The sequence below is a fragment of the Coptis chinensis genome, chromosome 9 (genome assembly GCF_015680905.1).
Source record: "Coptis chinensis isolate HL-2020 chromosome 9, ASM1568090v1, whole genome shotgun sequence".
In the NCBI taxonomy this organism is placed as follows: Eukaryota; Viridiplantae; Streptophyta; class Magnoliopsida; order Ranunculales; family Ranunculaceae; genus Coptis; species Coptis chinensis.
Window position 1 is genome coordinate 63,572,515 of NC_141464.1, and position 27,498 is coordinate 63,600,012.

A 27,498-nucleotide genomic window follows, 5' to 3' on the forward strand; every position below is an offset into this window, starting at 1 on the left:
TAAACCTTTGTTTGGTTGGGCCAAAACTCTATTTTTATGTTGGGCCGGTTCTATTTCTTGTTGGGCCAGTTATAATTTTGTTTTGGTTGGGCCGGTTCTGATTTCAGTTTTTAGGCCTAAACACTAGTTAGTGGTTGGGCCGGTTCTGATTTTAGTTTTTGGGCCTAAACACTAGTTAGTGGTTGGGTCGGATTATCCTAAGTTTTGGACCAGTTTAGTTTAAGTTTGGGCCAATTTCTTTTATTTCTTTGGGCCGAACCAATTAAAATTTTGGGCCACTTTAAGTTTCATTTTTGGTTAGCTTGGGTCGAACCCAATTAGCTTTCTTTGGGCCAGTTTCAAGTTTGTTTTGGGGCCGGTCCATATAACTTAAAATAGATCCAATGGGGTCTTTAAATATTTAGATTTTCGGGCTTTGATTGTGGACTGCGGACTGTTTAATTGTACTACGTTTTATATTGTAAATTGTATGGACAAATCAAATGCTAAAATGCTGTGGAAGCTTATATAAATTTTGTTGTCATTATCTAAGAAAGATTTGTCATTGATATTGTGTATATTTTGACACGTGACGAGATAGAAACTTTAGGAGATATAATATTCCTAAAACGCCATAAAAATGTTATGCGATACGTTTGAAGCAATTGTAACATTATATAATATGTTGGGAAAACTTGCCGCGTTTATTAGTCCTCGTATTCTACAATTTAAACCAATCTTTTAAATCAAAAGGGTACCCGAAAGTTTCACCCACAAAATTTCCTACATTGCACGTTCAAAGGGTAAATCAGTCATTGCATGTTTCCAACCCTTCAAACTCACGAAAGTTTGGAAATTCTAGACCAACAGACGCACTGCTTCGCCTACAATTTTCATGAATAAACCGATTAAACCAATCCACCCCCCTTTCAGAATTCAAAAAAAGGGCCTACCGTTAATTAAGCTTTTTCTATATATTCATTACATACATTGCAGAGAAAAAAATTCCTTCAATCCATCTTTGAATTCTCAGTTTTAATATATTCCTTTAATCCTCCTCTTCTCTTCCTTTCAAATTAATTGTTACGGCTGTTTAACACTGCCGGAATGGAACAAGTTATTCGTATTTTTTTTTTAAAAATGTTTCAAGTTTTCATCATTTTCGTTCTTTCTTGGTGAATGTGTTATTTGCTTTGTTTCGCCAACAGCGTGCGTATCATCAGGTATATTGACACTTCAGGATTTATATTTAATTTCATTGTCAGTTTCTTCTTTTTGTTGTGAATGATTTTAATGCGCTATCTACATGAAAATTTTCACCTATGGGAATATACCGATCTTTTGTGGGTTTGTGTTTATCTTACATGTTGATTCACGTTGTCATAAGACATCTCTTTCCATCTTAAAAAAAAAAAAAAAATCCTCTTGCACTATGGATGCATTGCTTTTCCATGGAAGAGGTCAGCTTAGTGTTCATACTTTCAGAGATCTTTTGTGGGTTTGTGTTTATCTTACATGTTGATTCACGTTGTCATAAGACATCTCTTTTAAAAAAAAAAATCCTCTTGCACTATGGATGCATTGCTTTGCCATGGAAGAGGTCAGCTTAGTGTCCATACTTTCAGATATTAGCGTTTAATTAACTTTTTCAAACGACGAGTATCTCCAACCCATGTATTATCCACCTGGAAGCTATGATCAGGGATACTATCTCACCAATGATGGATTCGAGACTCAATATCATGTAAGATTGGATTTCGATCACATAACCAATTATATGTTTATGATGCCAATATTCCCCAACATGTATGCAGTCTTTGCTCTTTGTGGCATCATCTCAAGTTTGCCATTCAGTAATAGTCATTCATGTATTTTAACTCCATAATCTTGCTTTTCTTTCTTGCCACGTTGTCATTAGTATACACATCCAAATAACATGAATAACTGGTTTCATTCTAGGATTCATTTATATTAGTAACTGGTGCTACTTATGTGATCTTTGTTGAAGATTATAATGAATATGCATTGTAACGCCCGTATTTAAAATACGTAATTATTTATTAATTAATTAATTTAATTATTAATTTAAAAATCGCTGGATTGGATTTGGGATACGTGGGCCTGGTTTCTGGGCCCGAGTCTGTGTTGGGCTTGGGTTTCAAACCCAAGTATATAATCACATTGTTCTAGAGAATAGGGTTTTGAGAGAATAAAATATAATAAAAATGGAGGCAGAGATAGAAGCGGGATTACTAGAGCATTGGAGCGCGACGATTCGGACGATGAGGGTTTTGTCGAGTTGAGTTTTAATACAGGTGAGTAGTTATGTTTTCTTTTTTCATAAAAACTTGAGTTTTAGAATAAAACATTTACTGTCAGAGTTTTGTTCTCGCTCAATTTCTGTTTTTCGTTATTTTTCGCATCCTGTGGAATTTTTGAATTTGGTTAGATGTTAGTAAAGTTATTTTTTTACCTAATTAATTGAAACGTTGGTTTGAATATGCTAGAGCTCGGAACAAGTCGTTAATGGCGGTGTGAGCTCCGAAATCGTTTTTATTTTTGGTTGATTGTTTTGTTTGTTGGAGGTTGATTGAATTGTGGTTGGAGTAAGGGTTGGTTATTGGTTGATTGGGGGATGATTTGGTGCTGGTGAATGGTGCTATCGAAGCTCCCAAATGGTTCGTTAATGGAGGCGACCAGAAATCACCTAGTTTAAATTAAACTTGGTTGTTTGGGTTTTGGTTGGGTATTTGGATGTTGGGTTGTTGGTGATGGGATTAGGAGGATTGATTGAGGGGATGAGGGCTGGGAGTGAGGTGCTGTCGAAGCTTGAGTGTTCATTAATGGCGTCGAAACGCGATGTGGGAGGAGCGATGGAATTTAAGCTGGATAGTATCAGTATGTTGGGTTTTTCAGGGGGTACAAAACCGAGTTGGTTAGGTTTGGTTTGGAGTGCTGGTGAGTGGTGGATGGTGGCTGGAAGTGGTGGAGGTAGCTGCTGGAGGAAGAAGAAGTCTGAAGAAGACAACCTGTTCCATCTGTTGGGCCGGGCCGAAATGTTTAAGTTATTTGGGCCAATTTCTATTTTTTGTTTGGGCCGTAACTTAGTTTTGTTCTTTGGGCCAATTTCTATTTTTTTTTGTTTGGGCCGAACCACATTGTTGTTTTGGGCCATTTTATATTTCATTTGTTTTGCTTGGCCCCGGTTTTGTTTTAGTTTTGGGCCAGTTCAGTTTAAGTGTTTGGGGCCAATTTCTAATATTGCTTGGGGCCAGTCCATAGGACTTAATAGAGATCCAAATGGGTCTTTCAACTTTTAGACTTTTGGGTTCTAAGGTTTGGGTTTGGGCTTGGCTAGTTGGGTCCGAACCATTTCCTTAGTCATGAGCCCATGAGCCATGCACCTTGACCTTAGCCATGAACCATGGCTATGACCCTGAACCTGTTGAACGTGGAAACGACAGTTTGACTTTGACCGTTGACTTTGACAGTTGACCGTTGACTGGGGAATGTTGATTTTTTTCCAGATTTTCACATATTTGATTTTATGGACAATTGTAATAATAAAATATTGTCGAACATTGTATAACCTTGTTTGTCATTATCTAATTAAGATTTGACGCAAGTAGTGCATAAAGCATATAAATATTGGCACGTAACCAGAGGGGAATTCTGATAACAAGACTTAGATATATATATGTTTTTATGAGTATTCAATTATATACGGACTTAGATTCATGGACTTTAGATTTTTGGGGATTTGATTGTGGACTGTGGACTGTTTAATTGTGCTACGTTTTATGTTATAAATTGTATGGACAAATCAAATGTTGAAATGCTGTGGAAGCTTGTATAAATTTGGTTGTCATTATCTAGGTAAGATTTGACGTTGATATTGTGTATATTTTGACACGTGACGAGATAGAAACTTTAGGAGATATAATATTCCTAAAACGCTATAAAAATGTATGCGATACGTTTGAAGCAATTGTGACATTATATAATATGTTGGGATATATATATTAAATGCAATAGTTTTGGAGAAATAAATGTATAGACACTCCATTATTTTATTTGTGAGTGCTAGTAGAGTATTTGTGGATAATTCCCACGGGATTGTAGCGTAGTGCAATAATATATTGGCACGTGAAAGAATAAAAGTTGTTATGAGATGTATTGAGATAATTCTAAATATATTTGGCTTGGTGCAATAATGTATTTGACATGCACGTGATATAGTGAAATGTTTATGAGATATTTCTGTATGACACCTGAATAAATTACGTAACGAAAATCCTAGAACCTAGCTACCACAACTCAGAGGATTTGGCCCTTGTGATGGGCGTATGTGATATGATTGGCCCTTGTATAGGGTGTATATATAAGATGTTGATTGACCCATGTGTTGGGCAATCGTAGCCGAATGGTGGCTTGATTATTTCGTTCGCAAAATTAGAACGAGATGCGTGATATTTTATGCCGAATAATGGCAGTACTTACATAATGGCTTTCGTGTGAGGGTTACCTGGTGCGCAGCATCCCGCTCAGGGTAGTTACGCACGGAGTGTTTCATTATGTAAGGGGAGGCATGTGGATGTACATGTTCGGCGTTGGAAAGTGATTGTGGTAGCCAGGGAAACTAGGTAAGACATAGATACGATGTGATTTTAGGGACATGCAAAGAAAGCCTTAATTAATATAATTATGGTAATGTGTTGGTTAATGATGTATCTTTAGATAGATTATTGTATATGGTTTTGTAGAAGTGTGGGTCAAACTAATTACTTGGGCAGAGACGACCTACTCTGTATTGAGCATAAAATGCGGTACGTATATAATATGCTTGGTTGGTTATTTGTTTAGTTCGAACCTAAGGCGCCTCGATAGAGGAACTACATGCCTTATTTAGTATGAGTATAGTTTGTTGTGTGGTTAGTGAGAAGTTAAGACGCCTCAGTGGAGGAACTACCTGCCTTAATTATTGTACTTAAGGATGTTGTATTAGTTGTTAGAAGTTAAGGCACCTCGGTGAAGGAACTAACGGCCTTATGGATTGTATATATATATGTATAATTATATGTTGTATTGTAGGGCTACTCACACCAACATTTTTATAATGCTGACCCGATTTGCATGTTTGCTTATCGGGTGTGTTCATTAAATGAACATAGTTGATAAGTCTTGACAGGTTTCATGTTGAAGAAGGTTGGTTGCTGCTTGTGGTTGCATTGGCGTCGCATTCAGGATATGTTTTGTTTTCCCTTAAGGTGTAATAGATTTTTAGTTGAGACAAATGTTGTTTTATATTTTCAGTTGTATTTAAATAAATAGTTATTGAAAAGAGATTTGTAACCTAATCTTATTTGTGAATTTTTGTAATGAAGAGGACTTTTGTTTAATTGAAATTTTTATTGGTTTTTAATTATCTGCATATTTAAACTGTTTATGGGTTTTTGGGAGTTGAGAGTGCGTCATACCTCGGAGATCGAAGAGTCGGGAACAAATACTGTTTTCCGAATTCTGTCGAAATTCGGGCTGTGACATGCATCGTCGAAATAATTGTATTGAAGATCTCCTTATGATAATTTGTGCTTTTCTAATGCATAGAAAATGCTCCTTGGCCATGATCTATTAGTTTCTTTTGTTTGCCTTCGCATGTTTAAAGAGTATCTTTTAATAAACGTAAAAATGAATAGTTTACCTACGAAATGAACGATAAAACTCAAAATGTAAGTAAAACTAAATGAGACTACGTGCCTAGTTTATCAAATATTGTTCTACTCTCTATCTATTGAACAGATATAGTGGAGTAGGAAGTTCGTTCCACTCCTAGTTCTTTCACATGTAATGTTTTCTAAGTCTAATCACTCTTAACTAAAGTCTAATGAGAGATTTACAAATTATAAACTACGATGCAACTACCCACAAGATACGACTAATTAACTACAGAATGCTGCGTTGATTCTATGATAAGGAATTAGGGGGGGATTGATTTCACCTTAACTCAACTTAACTTACTAACGGCGATTTAATCGTCAGAATCGAATTAAATCGCACGCTGTGAGAACAATTGGTTCTTCCTAATCCCTAATTATACATGGCAGTTCTACCAATTCATAACTAGCATGTGAACGATTAAACCCATTCTCATGGTGAATTAATCGTTTCTAGAGTGGAATAGAAATTACGACAACTCTACGATAATCGGAATCAAGCTTTCATCAAGGCTTCTCAACCCCCTCTAATGGAGGTTTAGCCGAGAATCATTCCGCAATCATTTTCATATGAATCTAAACTAAACATAATATCAAGATTCCAACTTTACTAATTTAACAAACAATAATTGAAATCTAATTAATAATTAAGAAATAATATCAACAAGAATTTAAACTAGATCTATAAATGTAATGACCAAAACGAATTGAATAATAATAGACTATTTTATTAATCTAATCAATTGAATAACAATATTTTAAAGATTTAATCTAAAACAAGGAATGAAAATGAAACTAAACTTAATTAAAAACCATTAAAACTAGATCTAAAAGCTATTCTAATGGCTACTTTCTATCCTAATCTCCTCGATATCTTAAGAGTTAAGTCTTCTTTTTTGATATGGAGGAAATCAGATCCAAAATCGTGCATGGGCTTGGAGCCATGTTTTGGGTCAGAGAATCATGCCTAAAACCCAATTCCTTCAGTCCACAGACCCTTTTTTAGCTGGATTCGGCTTCAACAGACTTTTCGTCTACTTCTGATCCTCTGATTGAGTCAAGGCTTAGACCATTGGAAAGCTCTTTCCGATCTGGTCGTTTTGACGTAAGGTAGACCCAATTCCGAGGTCTGAGTCCAAAGATATAGTCTTCGGAAGTTCTGCTGACTTTGTACACTATTTCTGCCCGCGTGGACTTTGACTTTTCACCTTTTTACCGGGCTTTACAAAGGCTTTGTCTTCTTGAATCTAGGCCTTTAATCACAGAACTCCTTAGCAACCAACCATTTCTCCTTTTTATATCATCAAAGTGGCACATTTCTGCACATATTTGACTTTGAAGCCTGAAACGCATAAAAACACGTAATCAGTATTAACTCTTAATTATTACTCACATAATTGGTCTAAAAGTATGATTATTAAGGGGTTAAAACTACAGTTTTGGGCTCTTATCAAACCACCCCCAAACAGCATTTTGCTTGTCCTCAAGCAAATATGAGAAATTAGAATACGTGACCAAAAATGGAGTTCTAACTACTCTCATTTCGCTGAGTGCGATTGCATTGACCATATGCAACAATGCCTTAAACCACTAGGAATTCCCTAGTGGACAAGTTCTAGCCTCGTGAGAGTTTTCCAGTGAAGGTACTCACAAACTTCATCTATACTACAACGACTAAGAAATAAAACTATTGTTTCCTTATTCATGTCTCAACTATCTATACATCTCACTAGCAAATGAATAAGAATAACCAAGTCAAAAACCTAAGCTAATATATGCATAATAATCAATCATCTATGATACAAATATATATACTATGAGTAATACTATGAAATGCCTAGCAGGTTCGTTTCTGAAAACTCAGAATAGCGTCCTTAAGTAGGTCCTCACATAAATAGTCAAGATACAACACTTTGATTTTTCCACTCAAGTTTCGCTATTCCAGTGCGCAGTGGGCACACTTTACCTTACAATCTCAATGACACACAAGGAAGCCAGAGTCGATCAACACATCTGCCACTTACTATCACACTAATCTATTCCTAATTGAGCTAGAGGTCTTTATTAGGTGTTGTTGGGGATTAGGAGATGGTTTAAGAAGGAAGAAAATGGATATTCAAAAGGACAAGTCTGAGATAATAGAGTCTTCATATTATGTAACTTAGAGAAAACCTTGTTATTTTCTTTTGCTTCTATACTTTGTTTCCATCATTAGCCATATTTTTCTTTTTATTTTCTTTGGCTTTTGACTCCATTTTATTCTATTTTTGGAGTTTTTATTTATTTCTATTTTTCTTTTTCTTTTCCTTAAATGGAAACTTCTTTTCTTTTTCTGAAGCAACTAACTAATTTTTGTTTACACATGTTTTTCTCTTCTTCTTTCTTCAGTCATTCTATTCTCAGACTTATTCTAGATTGGGTAAGTTGAATTTTTTATTTTGTTTTGCTTTTGTAGCGGGGTAAAAGAATTGTGGTTTATGGAAGGCTAAAGAAAGGCTCGAGGGGCTTACTAGCGGAAAATAATTCATAGGTTTGAATTTCTGGCTATATCGATCCAAAGAGGGCCTAAATTCTCGCTTAGGATATGGTTTAGTGATCAAGCAAGTGGACGTGTGATTTCTCTATCCGGATTTTATTTCTCCCTTGTGTCATTTCTCAAATGTTTCGCTCATATAAGGCTTTAGGTTATATTCTCACATGATTTGTAGAATAAGTACTCTAGCCTAGATTTCAGAAACTTACTGTTAACAATCATAGATACTCATGTAATATATTTATAGATAGATGCAAAGATTATTACTTACATATTAACCTAAGTTTCTAACAATTATTCTGATGCAAAAGCTACATGAGACTTCTAGGTTGTTAAGAGCATAGAGAAAGAAAACAATACCAATATTCCTAAGTGTATAGCATAAACTTATTTATTTATATTTTTGAAATTTTTAACTTGAAAACAAATGCATATTATACATATCTATATCCTAACAGATGCCTTAATTACACGTGTTTCTATGCCCCCAAACAAGAAGCATGCTTTGTCCTCAAAGTATTTAAATAAAGAGGGTAGAAAAATACCATGGAAACGCGTGAAATTCTGGAACATCTGCAAAACAAGGTTAGAACATACTAATATAGGAAATAAAAAATCTGACGCAACTCTATAAGAGTTCCATCCATTATGGGGTTAACAAAATTAAATTGTTTGGGACATAAGCAGACACTAACTGGAATTAAAAACTTACCTTATCTCCCGTTTTTATTCTTCATCCTCCTTATTCTCTTCTTCTATAAAGAAGTGAGGTTCCTTCGCGTCCTGCCATGCCATGATAATTTGCCAGGCTTCCCACCATTTATCATCTATTATTGCTAACCTATTAAAGCCACTTTCGATTCCGGGGGGGGTGTAGGGTGCAACTGATGAGGTTGTATCCTCCACCCTTGCCAAGTCATTGCACGGAAAGATCGAATAATACTATTGGTGGGGCACGCGATTAATGACCGTAATCCAATTCGTGAAACGTGTACAAAAAACAGGAAAGAAACATAACATAATACGGAAAATTAGAACAGGTATAAGAAGGTACTTATGCCTCATGCTATGGGCTCGTGCTAAACTAGACATCAAGGTTCTGGGAAGGTCATGGCACATACGTCCCGTGGCTAAAGCAAGAAGACGCTGCAAGTGGCATCATTCACAGAAGAAAAATGCCATTCCCTTAAAATGTTTAGCATGATCCAAAACATAACAGTTCCTATGTTCATGGATAGGCTACCAAAGGCGACGTTATATTCCCCTTGGTCCTCGATACGGAAAATGCCTGCCCCATACGACTCATGCAAAAACTCATAAGTGTAGACATGCATGTTATCTACCCAATAGCACCATGGGTATTGTATTTCAGCGGGCATAGCAAGTCCAAGAACAAATGCTAGCAAGAACCTGGTAATTTCCATTGGTTCCTCATTAATGTTGATGGAGAACACTTGTTCTCCATCCGGTCTCTCAAAGAAAATACAATTATCATAAAAATAAGATGCAAGTGCTGGAGAATAAAGTTCATCAGGTCTTACCATAAGCGGTTCCCAGCCTACGTATGTGATCACCTCGCGAAACCAAGCACCATAAGTAGTGCTTTGGAACAAATCTTCGAAAGACTGAACCTGTATTATTGTAGGAGATGTCATCTCAAAACGACCCTTGGGGAGTACCGCGAATCGATCCGGGAACAACCCATGAAAAACGGAAATTTATGGTCTACGGAGGTCGGCGCCAGCTGCGCTCCTCTTGAAGCGCTTGGTGCGCTCGGTTGTTTTGGATTTACAAGTGTTTTGCAGCGAGGCGCTCCTCTTGGGCGTAGGTGCTTTCGAGTGTAAAATTTCGACAATGGCTTAGGGGAAAAGTCGCTCAGGTCTTGATTTGTGAAAATGGTGAAGAACAATGGGAAACGTGGGAGTGAAAGGTGAGAGATGGAAGTTAGGTGTAGTGTGGGTTGTGATTGTAGAATGAATGAAGTTTTTATAGGTTTTAAGTTGCTAAAACGAATCGAGGAGTTACCAAAAAGCCTTTACGGCAATTTCCGGAAAACGAAAATTTTCAAACCCGAAAACGGAAACAACTCATATTCTTGATTCTAAAAACAACCCTAGTATCTTTTAGGTTGAATTTAGGATAAAACTACCTAACTTATCGAGATTTCATCCTACCCCATATTTATTCATAGATATGCCCATATCGGCAATATTCTCACCCTAACTCCGAAATAACTTCTAGAAATGAGGGTCATATAAAAATCATGCTGGAATAAATAATACCACACCCAAACAATTTGGGAAGGTGGGATCAATATGAAACAACCACGCACAATGAAAATAACCACATTATATTAAGTTTTTCATTCAAGTACATTTCACTACAAAATTCAAATCTATGAAATTTAAAACTTACATTAAAATAACTACCAATAATAAAACTACAAATAAAAATCATCAAGCTATACTATTCCTAAACACGTCGGTACTGGTAGCGGAGGGCACACGCTCAAGAGGTGGCTCCTAAGCTCCCGATGGGCTAGCACCATTCGTCTTTCGGCGACGACGCTCGTGCCTCGATGATGTATCCTCAGAAGGAGAATCCCCGTGAGGTGGAAAGCATGCAAGCATATCGGCTCGGGCGCGCTTTGAGATTCAGCTTCGAGCCTCATCCGTTCCCACCGGCCATCCTCCTCTCGGATGCGAATCTCGAAGTTATGGTGCATAGTAGCCTGTCGAGTTCGGAGGTCTTCGCAGATAGTATTAAGTGAACGCATGCCACGATGAATCACAGCCATGCGTTCTGCATCTGACCAACACCTCTCCAAGGCATCAGCATCAAAACATGTCAAGTCCTCCTCATCCTCCGAGTCATTCTCATTTCCGACGTCCTCCTTGTCGACTACCCTATCCTCAGGCAACCTCCAAACTTGTTGGATACACTCCTTATAAATCCGAGGATTTCGGTGTAGGGTGAGGCAAATCTTATCAGACATCGGAGTCGCTCTCAACTTCAGCATGATCTTGGTTATCAAAACAGGGAGAGGTGCAATAGACTTCCCCACTCCCCTAATCATGTTAAGCAAAAACTCCAAGATACAGAACTCATACTTCTGCTCCTGGAGTATCCATAGAATGTGAAGGCAGTTCAGACCGATGTCGCTGACCTTCTCCTTCCCTATGACATTCCTACCAATCCACTGAGCTGCAGCCAGCTGGTTGGTTCTGAGGGATGCCTGGTTAACATAATGCGAGCTCACATTGTAGTTCCCTTTGGTAACAGTCGCGTGCATCAAAGGCTCTACCCCAGTATATTGGGACTCCTGTAACGTGGCATCAAGATAGATTCTAGGCGGAATGCCTAGAATCTCAGCCAACAACCCAGTAGTTACTTCTTTCCTCCTCTTTGCCACCGTAACAAAAATTCTATTCCCCTCCAACTCCCTCATGTTGTAAAACCGTCGGACTAACTCTTCGTGGTAAAAGTTGTTGGTCGAGTACCACAAGCTATTCCAATCTCTACTAACCATTTCATCACCATAAAACGGCGCGAAGTGGTCGCCAGTAAATGCTTGCTCTGGCAAAATCCGGCATTGTTGAGCCATTGAAAGTCTTGATAAGGTTTGTGGGTTTGAATAAGGTAGGGGGGAAGCAATGAGGGACAACCTCACTAAAAAAACAATGGTGGTGGTGGTGTGGTGGCGCGGCAGCTCAAATATTTGGATTTTTCGGTGGTTTTTGGTTTTGTAAATTGATGGAGGTGGTGGTAGGACGGTTTTGAGAAGATTTGGAGTGGGTTTGGATGTTTGGCGTGGGTGTAGTTAGTTTTCTTTTTAATTTTAATTTTTGGTTTAGGGTTTGAAGCTTGTTTGCTTGTTAATGGCGGCGGTGAAGATGAAAACTCACAACTATTGGTGGAAACAAAGGGGCGCAGGTGCGCTGCCGGTGCGCGCGAGTTGGGCCCAAGCCCAATTCGAATTTTTGTCGATTTTTAGCGCAACTTTAAACTAACATTGCCGCTTCGTTACCGGTCCGATTTTTGCGAATGAGATATGAAAATGATCAGGAGAGAATTTCCAATCCAATGATCTATAAAATACTCTATTCCGACCGTGGATGACATATAAGATAGTGGAAAATGCTTCGAAGTGCGTGCATGATGTAAGTTATGCGAACGAATGAACTCTAAATTCATAGATTATGTCAACCCGAATCGGAATACAATTAAATGGCCTAAGCAACTCTAATGGGACATAAAACATTCTAGGACGGAAACACGAACACCCTACCCCCAAACAAATTTTTTACAATAGAGTTTAAAAAATTTGTTTTTTTAAAAGTGGGTCTTTTAAAGTCAGATTCCTGAGACTTCCTAGATTACTATGTTTATTATTTATTATTTTATTACTTTTATAAGGAAAAACAATAAGCAATAAGGACATAATTCACCCCATAGAGAAACATGACTAAAAAAATCCGAGAAAACATGAAAGAGTGGAAAACGTGAATTATATTAAACGTGGACTTAGGATCCGGTACTTACAGCCACACACTCCATAGGGAGGGCCCGGTTACCTGAATGGTGCACTCACCAATATATGGAAATGAAAGGAAATGCACCAAACACAAAAATTGAGTTGTTTATAGTCAGATACTCGAGACTTTATCTAAACAAATGTATGAAAATGCAGTTTATCATGTATCAACAACCGAAATAGTTGTGGATCATTCCATAAATAAATATCACAAAAAACATACCCAAACACAATCAAGCACCAAGATTTCCTATGACGCAACCTAGTGAAATGAAAGTGAAGTCGGATAGACCTATAACGTAACCTAGCATGCACCTTCTTTTTTTATCTTTGAACGAGAGGGTGTCTTAGTGAATAAGTGTGAAAAAGTGAATGGTTGTGGAGAATATGGTGGATATGGATAAGTTGTAGAAGGAAAGCATGAAAAAAATGAGGATGTGGGTTTAGCACAAAACTCATTCATTGTGTAGGTAGGGACTGTCTCAATTCTGAAAATGAAGGTGTCAAATGGTTTGTCCTTCTGAAGTATTTGTTTTCTAGGAGGATTTAAAAAATTATGAAGCACATGAGAAACAAAAGGATCGAGTGCAAACTCGAGATTCCTTTGAAAGGGTGGAAGGAGGGGAGTCGAGGCGGATGTTGTGCAAACTAGTTCTTGATAGGGTGACTCATCACCTGCTCTAAGAAACTTATCGAATTCCTCATCTAGCTTGGTCATATCCACATTACTATGGTATTCCTCTATATCTTTGAGAAAGTCATCTATCTCGTCCTCATCCATAATATGTGTATCGACTAGTGTAGGGATGAAAACGTTGGAGTCTGAACCTTCGAAGGAAAGAAATTTGGGCATCTGATTATCAGGGAATGTGTTATTGAAATAATCTCGAGCGAAGCTCTCGATCATGCTAACCTCTCCATCCATAGACGAATCGGGTAACTGTGTCTTTAGTTTAAACACGTTTACTTCAATAGAAAGATGGCCAAAAGACATGGATATCGAACCATCGCGGCAATTTATGAGCGCATTGGCAGTTGCCAGGAAAGGACGCCCTAAGATGATTGGGACAGAGTCGTTAGCGACTTCATCAGATCGAGGATATGACCTAAATCAGCCGGATAGTAGAAATCCTGAACCTTTACCAGCACATTTTCAACCACACCCTTAGGATACTTAATAGACCGATCAGCTAATTGCAACGTCATTTTAGTGGGTTGCATCTCCTCTAGACCTATTTGTCTATACAAATAAAACGGGAGTAAGTTAACACTAGCCCCCAGGTCTAATAACGCGGTCGTCATATAGGAATCTCCTAAGGTGCATTTACCTGATGAGGGCGACCGGGTCCTTGTACTTAACAATTCCGTTATGTTCAGATAGAGTTGGGAATTATTCTGTTAAAAAGGCGTCTTTTGGTATATTGGTCTTACGCCTAGTAGTACACAACTCCTTAAGAAACTTAGCATGGTGTGGTAGCTTTTTAATAGCTTCGAGGAAGGGAAGGTTTATAGTTAGATTCTTGAAAACGTCCCTAATCTCCTCATAATTTGTATCCCTAGTTAACATGGCTAATTTTTGTGGAAACGGTGGTTTCTCTCTATATTTAGCATATGTATCACCTGGATGTTTAACCTTGGCTTTCTGTTTTTTAGGTTGTGTTGTAATTTGTACCTCTACAGTGGTAGGCTCTTCAGTTTCTATTTCGATATCTAGTAAAGTAGCATGTGTAGGGGCTACTAATGGGGTAACTATAGGCATAGTTACTTTGTTATCAACCACTCTGCCAGAACGGAGAGTGGTGATGGCATTTAGCTCACCTACATTTTCATTTTCATTACTAGGATTACCGGTTACCTCAAAAGCCGTGTTTGTTGTTTTAGGATTAGGTATCGCGTGACCTGGAAACACACCTTTGGGTTGGGCTTTATCTTGGGCCAACTGTTGGCTTAAATTATTAACGGATTGTAGAAGCTGTTGGTTAGATTGAGCCATGGTTTGGAAGAGTTATTGGCTCACCTGTATGAAGGTGTCAAGACGATCCGGTTGTGTGGGTGTAGTGGTCACGGGTGGTGTGACTGGAACTATCTCGCGTTGATTATTTATGGGCGGATTGTGATAGTTATTATTTACCGGAACGATACCTCTATTAGCATTATAATTATTATAATTACCTTGACCTTGTCGAGGTTGCGCTTGGTTGTTATAATTATTATAATTACCCTGACTCTGTCCTTGTCGTGGTGGAGCTTGGTTATAACTGTGCGTTGGCCTAACATATTGATTATTGTACTTTGGAGGTGTGACTTGTTGGTTATTTCTCCAACCGAAGTTGGGATTTTTTCTCCAAAGGCGTTAGGTTCACTATTAATGGAACATGCATGTTCATAGGCTATAGGACAGTGGGAGTCGGGATGATCAGGACTCCAACAGAAACTACATGGATTGGAATTTACATTCATGACGGGGATAGGCTTTTGTTGTAGAGAAATGGCCTCTACCTTTTTAGTGAGTGATTCGATTAGAGTTTTAAGCTCGGGATCGTGTTTTATCTCAAACATACCGGCGGCCTTAACTGTATTAGAAGAACTAGCAGAGCGGTAGATATCGTTGATAAACATAAAAAGAGAATAGTTTTACTAATGAATAAAGCGATGAAACTCTAAACGTTAGTAAAACTAAACGATATTACGTGCCTAATTTATCAAACTTTTCTACTCTCAATCCTATTGAGATATAGTGGAGTAGATGATTCGTTCCACTCCTAGTTCTTTCGCAAGGTAATGTTCTCTACGTATAAATAATCTTAACTAAAGTCTAGTGAGAGATTTACGAATTATAAACTACGATGCAACTACCCACAAGATGCAACTAATCAACTAAATAAACAGCTATGGAAATACTACGTCGATTCTATGATAAGGAATTAGGGGGGATTGATTCCACCTTAACTCAACTTAACTTACTAACGAGGAATCGTCGTAATCCGAATTGAATTGCTACACAGAATAATTGGTTCTTCCTAATCCCTAATTATACATGACATTTCTACCAATTCATAACTAGCATGTGAACGATTAAACCCATTCTCATGGTGAACTAATCGTTTCTAGAGTGGAATAGAAATTACGACTATCCTACGCTAACACAAATCAAGCTTTCATCAAGGTTTCTCAACCCCTCTAATGGAGGTTTAGCCGAGAATCATTCCGCAATCATTTCCATATGAATCTAAACTAAACATAATATCAAGATTCCAACTTTACTAATTTGACAAATAATAATTGAAATCTAATTAATAATTAAGAAATGAAAACAAATAAGAATTTAAACTAGATCTATAAATGTAATGACAGAAAATGAATTGAATAATAATAAACTATTTTATTAATCTAATCAAATGAATAACAATATTTTTAAAGATTTAATCTAAAACAAGGAATGAAATGAAACTAAACTTAATTAAAAACAATTAAAACTAGATCTAGAAGCTATTCTAATGGCTACTTTCTATCCTAAGCTACTTTATTTTCTAACCTAACTATCTATATTTTACAAAGAGTCATGCTTTTGTTTTTATACTTTCAGATCCAAAAATTGTGCATGGGCTTGGAGCCATGTTTTGGGCCGGAAAATCGGGCCCAAAACCCAATTCTTTCAGTCCGAAAAGGGCTTTTCAACTGGATTTTTCTTCAATAGACTTTTTGTCCACTTCTGCTCCTCTGATTGGGTCAAGGCTTAGACCATTGGAAAGCTCTTTCCGAGCCGGTCGTTTTGACATAAGGTAGGCCCAATTCCGAGGTCTAAGTCCAAAGATATGGTCTGCGGAAATTCTGCTGACTTGTGCACTATTTCTGCCCGTGTTGATTGACCGGGCTTTACAAAGGCTTTGTCTTCTTGGCCTTTATTCACAGAACTCCTTAGCAACCGACCTTTTCTCCTTTATCTCGCTAAAGTGGCACATTTCTGCACATAATGGACTTTAAAGCCTGAAATGCATAAAAACACGTAATCAGTATTAACTCTTACTTATTATTCACATAATTGGTCTAAAAGTACGATTGTTAAGGGGTTAAAACTACAGTTTTAGGCTCTTATCAATCGTCACTACCCCCCCAGTTGTTATTTCGCTTAGTTTGATCCTCTAAAAATTTATAAGCCTCCGAGGCTGCTTTACTTAGGAAACTACCCCCATTCATTATGTTAAGGACTTCTTTATGGTGGTGTAGAAGTCCTTTAAAAAAGGCACGAACTAACGTGTCTTTCACTAGGTTATGATGTGGACACTCTATAAGGAGATCGGTGAAACGATTCCAAGCCTCTGAAAATGATTCATGAGGATTTTGTCGAAAGAAATGAATCTTGGAAAGCATCTCATCCGTCTTCTTTAGGGGTGGGTAAAATGTTCCATAAACAATTTGAACAAGTTTAGCCCACGAGTCCACTGAATTTAGTAGGCTTGGGCGTTAACCAAAGACGCCTTATCGGCTAAAGTGAAGGAAAATACCCTGAGTTTAATTTGTTCAGCACTCACCGTAGGATGGTGGAATGTTGTAAGAACTTGTTCAATCCTACGCATGTGCTGATAAGGTTTTTCATGGTCTAAACCATGGAAAACGGGTAACAAATTAAAAATATTTGGGGGGATTCGGAAATCCCCCACTGGGTCTGCAAGAACGATGCAAGATTTGGGGATATCGCTCAAGGCTTTATAAAAGTCCGAGAGAGGAGTCTCTCCTTCTTCGGGCATTATGTCAGGTAGAGTATGTGGAATAGTAGCTAGAGGTGCAATGAGTGGTATACTAGATAGGCATGCTTCTTGACGTTGCTGTGTAATTATGTTAGGTGTTTTTGTTCGACCAGACCTTAATCTCATACAAGGTTAAGACCAAACTTAACTAAACAAGACAACCTCTAAACAATCCTGATATTCTAGTATAAACCTCTAACAGAAGATGCGAGGTGTGGAAGAAAGGAATACCTGATTGTGTCCTTGCTTCGTTTATGAATAACGTCTTGTTTACGCGTGTTCAGTGTATATAACAAGTTAGAACACTGAAAAACTTGAACAATCGAAGTTCGAAACAAACCTGTGGAAATCCGGCAAAAATCAGCCGGAGGGCGCAGTCTTTCGGTGTAAACTTCGAAGTTCGATATTTTGGATTTTGAGCGCGGTCGCTTTCGGTTTAAGCTGGTCGCTTCGGGACAACTTCGGAGTTCAGTCTTTGGGCGCAGGGAAAATTTCGTTTTGGCGTAGGTGCTTTTCGGGACTTGTCCGATGTCCGGTGTTTGGCGCAGGTGGGCTCTGTTTCGGACGCGGTCGCTCAACTTCCAAGTAACTTTAGCGCAGTCGCTCCTTTGGCTTAAGTGCGCTCCGTGCAATTTTTGCGAGGAAGTTTTATCTTTGAAAAAGACAACCACCGGTTAGAATCGAAACAAGGGTGGGTGGGTGAAATGGGACTTTAAGAAGAGTACTTATACTACGAAAACAATGCGAAAGTGAAACTAAGATGGTAGCGGCGCCATTTGATAAACGTAAAAATGAAAGTTTACCTACGAAATGAACGATAAAACTCAAAACGTAAGTAAAACTAAATGAGACTACGTGCCTAGTTTATCAAAGATTGTTCTACTCTCTATCTATTGAACATATATAGTGGAGTAGGAAGTTTGTTCCACTCCTAGTTCTTTCACATGTAATGTTTTCTAAGTCTAATCACTCTTAACTAAAGTCTAATGAGAGATTTACGAATTATAAACTACGATGCAACTACCCACAAGATACGACTAATTAACTACGGAATGCTGCGTTGATTCTATGATAAGGAATTAGGGGGGATTGATTCCACCTTAACTCAACTTAACTTACTAACGACGAATCATCGTAATCTGAATTGAATTGCTACGCAGAACAATTGGTTCTTCCTAATCCCTAATTACACATGACACTTCTACCAATTCATAACTAGCATGTGAACGATTAAAACCATTCTCATGGTAAATTAAGCGTTTCTAGAGTGGAATAGAAATTACGACGACTCTACGATAATCGAAATCAAGCTTTCATCAAGGCTTCTCAACCCCCTCTAATGGAGGTTTAGTCGAGAATCATTCTGCAATCATTTCCACATGAATCTAAACTAAACATAATATCAAGATTCCAACTTTACTAATTTAACAAACAATAATTGAAATCTAATTAATAATTAAGAAATGATATCAACAAGAATTTAAACTAGATCTATAAATGTAATGACCAAAACGAATTGAATAATAATAGACTATTTTATTAATCTAATCAATTGAATAACAATATTTTAAAGGTTTAATCTAAAACAAGGAATGAAAATGAAACTAAACTTAATTAAAAACCATTAAAACTAGATCTAGAAGCTATTCTAATGGCTACTTTCTATCCTAAGCTCCTCGATATCTTAAGAGTTAAGTCTTCTTTTTTGATATGGAGGAAATCAGATCCAAAATCGTGCATGGGCTTGGATCCATGTTTTGGGCCAGAGAATCAGGCCTAAAACCCAATTCCTTCAGTCCACAGACCCCTTTTTAGCTGGATTTGACTTCAAGAGACTTTTCGCCCACTTCTGCTCCTCTGATTGGGTCAAGACTTAGACCATTGGAAAGCTCTTTCCGAGACGGTCGTTTTGACGTAAGGTAGGCCCAATTATGAGGTCTGAGTCCAAAGATATGGTCTTTGGAAGTTCTGCTGACTTTGTGCACTGTTTCTGCCCGCGTGGACTTTGACTTTTCACCTTTTGACCGGGCTTTACAAAGGCTTTGTCTTCTTGAATCTTGGCCTTTAATCACAGAACTCCTTAGCAACCAACCATTTCTCCTTTATATCATCAAAGTGGCACATTTCTGCACATAATTGACTTTGAAGCCTGAAACGCATAAAAACGCGTAATCAGTATTAACTCTTAATTATTACTCACATAATTGGTCTAAAAGTATGATTATTAAGGGGTTAAAACTAAAGTTTTGGGCTCTTATCATCTTTGACAAGTAAGTTTCATAAAGCTGATTTTTTCTTCTTTGCATATTTTTCAGGCAGGCAAGGGGAAAATGGGTCTTTTATGTACTACATGCCAGGTATTCAACCTGGTTATGTTCCTTACAACCCATACATGCTTGGTGCTACAAATGGCATCAATGGCCAATATTTGAGTCCACATTCATATGTGCTGAGTCCCATGTCTCCACAGCCTATTACTTCCTCTGGTTATTTCCCAAATCAACATTCTTATGGATCAGATGTGATGCAATCATATGTTTGGGACCCATCTTTTCAAGTTGTGGATCTTTTTGGTAATTAGCTTGACTATGTTGGAATTCCACCAGTTCCTGGCTCTAAACCTATGCACCAATGGTGTTATGTAAGTCTTACAAAATTCCAGACATCCAATTGTTGTTTCATTTCAATTAGCTTCAAAATTTAATCCACTTTCACTCGCCTTCTTTTAGTTCTTTCCTACCATTCTTCTGTGGGCTTGACAGTTTGACAAGGAACAAACTTAAAACTTATCAACTTTTGATCTTAGTTGAGTGTTTTCGTTTCTTGTATTGATGGCATTGTTTTTTGGTTTATTCTGTTATGGTCCCGGTAGCGTATAATGCAATTCTAAGGATGATTTTTCTTCTTCCCAGAACTATCATTCCAATGTATTTTTTTAGTTAAGGTTGCTGATTCTCATGGTGTTAATATGATGTAGAATGGACAAGAGGAGTTAATATTATATTTCCTCTATGTTTATTGAGAATTTTTACTTTTTTTTAAGTCCCGACTACGTGGTATTCATACCTGTCAAGATAATTCTTCAAATTTTAAATGTATGTCATTCTCTTCTTTCATATATTTGAAGGATAAAAATGGAAGGACTCATCACTCATATCCTGCCGTCACGCCGTTCTGTGAAGAGGTACCATTCTTTTCCCACCTTTCCTTTTGCTTAATAGTTCCGTTGCTTGCTAATCCTCGACGTGCATCACCATTGAAATCCAGCATTTATGTGGACGTAAATTAGTTGTTGCAGACTTACCGTTGGTGAAAAGCAAACATTGATTATATAAATTTTCTATTTGCATATATAGAAAACTAGACGTTATCTTAGCTATTTAAATAAAGTAGGCTAGGTCTCTATCCCCGGATTCACTGATTCAAGGGTTTTAGATGGGATGGGGGGATCCAATTCCGTGGGTCTCCCTGACGCCCTCTCGATCTCTTCCTTCTCTGAGTCAACACCTCGCCTATCGAAGGCAGCAGGGAAGCAGCCTTGAATAGCGTGTGTCAACTTATAAGAATTGGTAAGGAGCGCCAGATTATACCCCCCTACTTAGAAAAAGTTGCCCAAGCAAATCGCACAAGAAGATATGAAGTGAACAGGACCTTCAAAAGTTCAACCGTTGATATTGATTTTAATTGTTTATTGACTTTTTTTTATTTGATTGAAAAATTCAATACTATCTGTAAATCCAGTGATAACGGTTGTATGTCGACCAATGGTGGCCTGCTTATCACAAATTGTTATGTTGTGGGGGTACACTGTTTTGAGAGCCTCTTCCCAGAACCATAGCATTCATTCGGTATGTTTTTTAAAGCCAATAAATTTCTTTGTTATACATTGCTCTTTCTCATTGTGTGCACCTCATTCGTCTCCTACAGAAGGTATTGACATTGCCTATATCGTTACTTAATTTTCTTCCTGTTTTTGGGTATTTAGTTCCCCCTGCATAAATTCTTTCCAGCCAATAAAATAGCAAACGCTTAACCAAATTTGGTCGTCTTATTCTTCTAATTATTCATCTTCTTCACTACCAAAATAACGAATCTCCACCGTTGATGATAATATGTTAAATGGGTTTAAGGTCCGCTGATGATCATATGTGAAATGGGTTTAAGGTAATTTTTGTTTCATATTCGTATTTTCATTTTCTTTTTTAATGCATTAATCACTTTTCATATTGGAACTTCCCTTTCATTCCATTTTATTCTTTGCTTTAATCAAGGCTCCAATTATTTCTGGTGGTTCATTTAATCTACCTTTTTTTTTTTTTTTTTCAATCAGAAAGCTCAGAGTACCTATTGATGCTGAATCGTGTGGGAAATCTTGGTGAAAGTGTATTGGTTGGTAGCTTTGTTAAAGTCAATATATGCATAGTAGTATTACAAAATGTATTAATTGACGAAAGTCATTGGTAGAAGTAAATCACCAATTGGGTGGACAAGAAATTCTATCGCATGCATTTGTGATTGGAAATATATCTATAATCTTCACTTTGAAGGAATGATCAGGTCTCATACATTGGTCACAATAGCTTCAGGACTTAGGGTGGCGTCGACTATCAATTTGAAGTAAGTCTATCTGAGACTATAAGAGTCGTGCTACTATTACCTCTACTGGAGCCTTCAAGCAAACAAATCTCACTCTACCACCATAGCTCCTAATAATTCATACTGGTGCGTGGTTCTCGGAATCTCTCAGTACTTTTCTATAGCTTGAGAACATCCAAGAATAACTGTTTTAAAATTGACAATGTTTGCTCTGAGAACGACACTCAAGGTTTCAAGCCATGGAATTCTGTCTTCTTCTGAAAGAGGGATACCATTGCTCATTTAATCTATCTTTATTATGTTAGTTGCAGTAAATTATGTTCAACGGAATCACTACTGTGCAACTTCAATGGAAATTTTTTATTCTTACTGTTCCTAAACACGTGATTGCACTCTTAGTTGAATATTTTGTTTTATTTTTAATTGACACTCCAGTGCTTTGAAAACATTTAAGTTTCTAAGAACAATTTTCTTTGAGGTGATGTCATTCTATATTTCTATGTAAGGTTAAGTCAGATATGGCTAAGCTTGGAGAACAAGGCCAAAAGGAGTGGCAATTGACAGAAGGAGGGTGGTGATGAGAGAAGGTTAAAAATGAAAATTTGTCTACTGAGAGGAGAGTTAGAAGAAAAAAAAAACACTTTTAATATAGAAGAGAATGGTTTAAAAAGTAGTTTCTTAGGAGGGTTGTTCCTTTGGAAAAGATCACAATCACCTTATTTTGTGTTGATTTGGACTTGGGTTTAGTTTGATGACATCTTAGTTGACAAGTCTTATGAAACTTTTGGTGGACCTGAGATGAAGTTTAAGTTGGGACACTCTATTTAGGCCTAAATCATGGGGAGACGTGGGTTGCAGGAAATCATCTAAAATGCACAAGGGATTGTTAGTCAAGCATGGCTAAGTTTAATCGACTAGACTCTTTGTGGTTAAAACTGTGGCCACTGGTAGTAGGGGGTGGCTCAAAGGAGTCAAAGGGGGTGGTAAACTCCTTTCTTGGGCTTCTGTCTTTTGGAGAGCGGTCCATTAGAATCACTGTATTACTCTTAAAGAACTGGCCGTCATATCTCTTATGCTTAAAAACAAATTTTGAAGGTTAAGGACCCTTGACAATGACATAGGTATCTTGGTTAAACCTAGACATACCCCTGATCAACTGAGATGGATGGATACATTAAACTTCATCTTTCCATCAGAAAGTAGTCAAGAGAATATGGCTGAATTGCAATAATTTTTGAGTAAACAGAAACTTATTATGGTAGCCTCTTAACTGGGGACAAGCTTAGCCATAGAAATTTTCATGGAAACTTGATTGCTGAGGCCTTTGGTTTGCCTTCACCACTCAACTTAACTAGGTGATTGGACCATGAGACAGTGTAGTTAACACTGATGAGAACGGGGTTGGATTGGTCGTAGGAGAGCTGTGGTATGGAAGCTCCTTTTAAGATATTCTCCGCAGGAGCTAAACTAAGGAGACCCATTCCAAATGATGCATTTATAAAAATGTGCTATCATGTTCAGTAAACAATCATAACTGCATGTCTCCATTACATTGTAGATGTTTTAGAGAAGACTAATCCCTTAACCATCCCCGGGGCTCAAGTCCGGTTGCAAACAACAATAAATTCAAGGTAAAGGTGGACATGAACCTCATCCAACCCGGCCTGAGGAAAATAGGGGCCTGAAGTGGAATGAAAAGAGCTAAAATACAGAAAAGAAAAATGAAACTCATGGTCGAAACAACACTTGCCAACCATGCAAATTTGCTCACCACCAAATACACTCCAGTAGCGAAAGTAACAGCCAACGTTGTTAATGCAATGGACAGTAGGACCATGCTCCATCTGAGAGCAAAATCAAGCAAATTGAGGTCGCCTAAGTGCGCCCAAATGAGCATAATTGCAGCAACTATGGAGCTGTACATAGCTATGGTGTTGCTTATCACGAAAATATGGAACGTAGATTTTAGTAGAAGAGTTGCCTCATCTTTCTCGGTGTCATCGTTGTTGTGACCTCCTGGTAATGTAAAGCCAGCGGCAAAGGTGATGGTGACAATTTGTGTCGCCATAAGCACTAAGGTGCTAATCCTGTCCCGAAAGTTTTCAATTGTGGCTTTATCATCTGGTGCATTATCTTGAACATTCTTTTGGAAGAATAGTCAGCGTTGGCTCCTTGGTGTATTAGCATATTAAGGGCAACTACAGATAGAATCTGCAGAAGAGTGAAAACATACTGCTATGAGGGGTACTGAGATATCAAACAGTACATGACATGCTTTTATGCCCAATTAACTACTTAATGCATCTGAATGCACAGTCACACAAGCCATAGTTAAGCCTGTAATTGGTCTTTAGGGTTTGCATGAATTTAAACTTTTAAAGTAGCTTAGATTGCCATTCGATCACTCATATTTTCTTTCTGATTCATTATGACGCTATTGGGATTTGCATATCTTGCCACACACTCCTACAAGTACTAACTCATGTTCTTACTCAACACATTTGAGTTGGTCTTGCTTGAACCTTTTTAGTGTAGGCACAATTAACACGGAGGTATGTCTGTCAACTTTGTGATGTAGTCCTTTTGCGTGAAAAAACTATTTAAAAGATGCCCTATACATATAGAACCTTATTTGTTCATTTAACAGGTGCACTATACATATGGAATTTTGCTTTAGCATTTGTCAGGATTATATAGAGACTAAACTTGAGTAATAGTATCATCTTCCTAAGTGTCACTATAAGAAGATTCGCCATTTAGTTCTTCTTAGAGCAGTATGTAAGCTTTGGCTTAGTAATGGGAAAAAGGATTCATGCTCCACTCTTCTTCATCCATATTGTTCTCCGACTTTCTCAAGCTCTTCTTTACTCATGATGGGCGAAAGGTCCACAGCTCACCGGTTCATCACTACATCCATGGAAATTCAGTCTAATCAAAGGTATGGCTCTCCATATTCTTCTTAATAGCATCAGTCACTTATAGTTTTGTTGGGAAATATTCAATCTCATTGGATTTACAGAGCTTCAAAATAGAATTTTATCCACGGGCTTGGTTTGTCTCTTTTAGGCGAAAACCATTTGTTTGATGCAGTTATTAGGCTGTTGATGTAAATTGCTAAATATCTAAATGTTACAAGGCAATAGTTGAATTTGCAGGTTGCCTGTTGTAGGGTGTTTCCTTCTTTCTTTTGTTGCTTTTTTTATTTCAATCGGCTACCGTCTTAGTTAGCTGCTTCCATAGGCGATTGTTCTTAAAAGTGATTGTGTAGAATATGAGTCAAGGGGTATTGCACAGTTTATGTTTGGCCTGTGGGTTGGAATGCAACAACTCTCGAGTTAGAATTTGTTATATATATTATATTCTTTGTGATATGAACTTGAGGGTTTTTTGGTTTTCTCATTACCCCTTGGAGATTTTGCAAGGAAGGTGAAGTTCTGCCATGATAGATGTCAAAGATGATAGGTTCGGCCGAAGAAAAAAGAACTCACAAAGAAAAAACATCTTTATGGTTATTTTTGAATTCTGTTTTTGAAGTTGTTGCAGTTTTCATCGCTCTCGCGTCAAACCCCATCGTGCAACCTAGCAGAGATACAATTTTTCCCGTTAATTTTCCCCTACATTTTTTTTTATTAACCCATAAAACTAATTTAGTTATAAACTTGCTTATTATTATTGATGAGGTATAAATTGAGTAATTTTTTATTGATGATATTATTACACATGAAGTGTTGCGAGTAAGCAACACTTATCTGTATTTGACACAAACCGTATACTGCTCTAGATGTGAATCATCTTTAAAAGAGCATATAAAAGTGTTGAAGCATATTTTGAGGATGTTTATATTGTACTGTGGGTGATTACGGGTCTAATTATATTTTCAAGATTATGTTTAGAACTTGGTAAAATTGGTTTGGAACATTAAGTATAAACCATTTTAATGGTCTATTTTTGTTGTCATGAAGGATATGTTTTTCAGACTCCTGTGAAGAGTATGAATGGTTGTTATTCTTCTCCCAGATTTCCTGTAGTAAAATGTGTCTATGGACACGTTGTTTATCTGTTTGGTCATTGCTACACATTCTGCTTCTCTTTTTGAGATGTTCCTTTTTCCTATTGGATACACCATGGTCAGTTCGTCTATTGAGATGTCGCATGCAAATCTTCTTTTTCTACTTAATTCTTTTTCTACGTCTATGCTCTCATACTACTTGGCCTCCATTATTCATTTTTTTTTTCTGGAACTTCAACTTTAACACGCAGAATGAGCCGACAGTAGACGGAGGAGGCAATGGGGCAGCAGGAGTAGTGGGGACAACTAATGTGGCAGTTTTGCTTACTGCCCTTCATCTCTAAGTTTGTGCATTTTGTCTAATTTTATTTTATTTCATTTTTGTGTTTGTTCATGTGAATTGATGAAAAACAGCATGGGGCTGGGGCAGGAATCATCCGGGATGGATTGGGTGCATATGGAGAGAGAATTCTTGGTTCGAGCTCTGAGTATGTGCAAAGCAATGTATGTATCTTGCTGATAAAATATTTCCAGAGTGCATTAGGCAATGGGATATACAACTGAGTTGTGAAATTTATGGGAAGTAAGATATACTAATTCTTCTTTTATCCTTTGATCAGGTAAGAGAGTACTTCTCTGATCCTCAGTACTACTTCCAAGTGAATGAACAATATGTGAGGAACAAGCTAAAAGTTATTCTTTTTCCTTTTTTACACCGAATAAACACAAAGTGATTTGAAATTTCTCTAATGCTGTTTTTTTTTAAAAATTTCTCTTGGGATTTTTGTTTTGTTCTTTTGTTAATCCGCTTTTGACTCTTCTATTCAGGGCCATTGGACAAGAATAACTGAACCAGTAGGTGGCATACTCTCCTATAAACCTCCAGCTTTTGACATAAATGCTCCTGACCCGTACATCCCCCTGATGTCATTTGGTACCTATGTGGTCCTTGCTGGCTTCAAATTAGGCCTCATTGGAAAGTAAGACTGCATAATTAGGGCCATACACATGTGATGCAGGTTTAGCCCAGAAGCATTGAGCCTTCAGTTCACAAAGGGATTACTTGGATGGTTTCTGCAGGTACTGCTACTAAAGGTATCATTGCATTCATTGGGGAGTGGGGAAGCACCGTTGTTGGACATTGTCACATATGCTGGATATGCTTTTACTGAGATGTAGACAACAAGGATACTTCTAGCAAGTCCCAAAATGTTTGTAAAAGGCAGGAGCATGAAAGCAAAAGTTCTCAGATAACATCTGGAAGTGATACGGAATCGTTTACTTCCAATTTATGCATGAGCGTGGCAGAAGTCCTATTTTATGTGCTTATGCATTGGGGTTTTCTTGGTGAAGACCATGAAGAGAATTCTTTATGGCTTTGGCCC

General features: G+C 37.6%; 1 long non-coding RNA gene across 1 annotated transcript; it reads left to right on the forward strand.

Annotated features, from left to right (window-relative positions):
* Positions 1-1,527: 1,527 nt before the first annotated feature.
* On the forward strand, positions 1,528-21,379 carry LOC147477285 (uncharacterized). Its single transcript, XR_015208417.1, has 3 exons — positions 1,528-1,723; positions 19,824-20,149; positions 20,636-21,379. It is a non-coding gene; the product is annotated as an uncharacterized LOC147477285 (long non-coding RNA).
* The last annotated feature ends 6,119 nt before the right edge of the window (positions 21,380-27,498 follow it).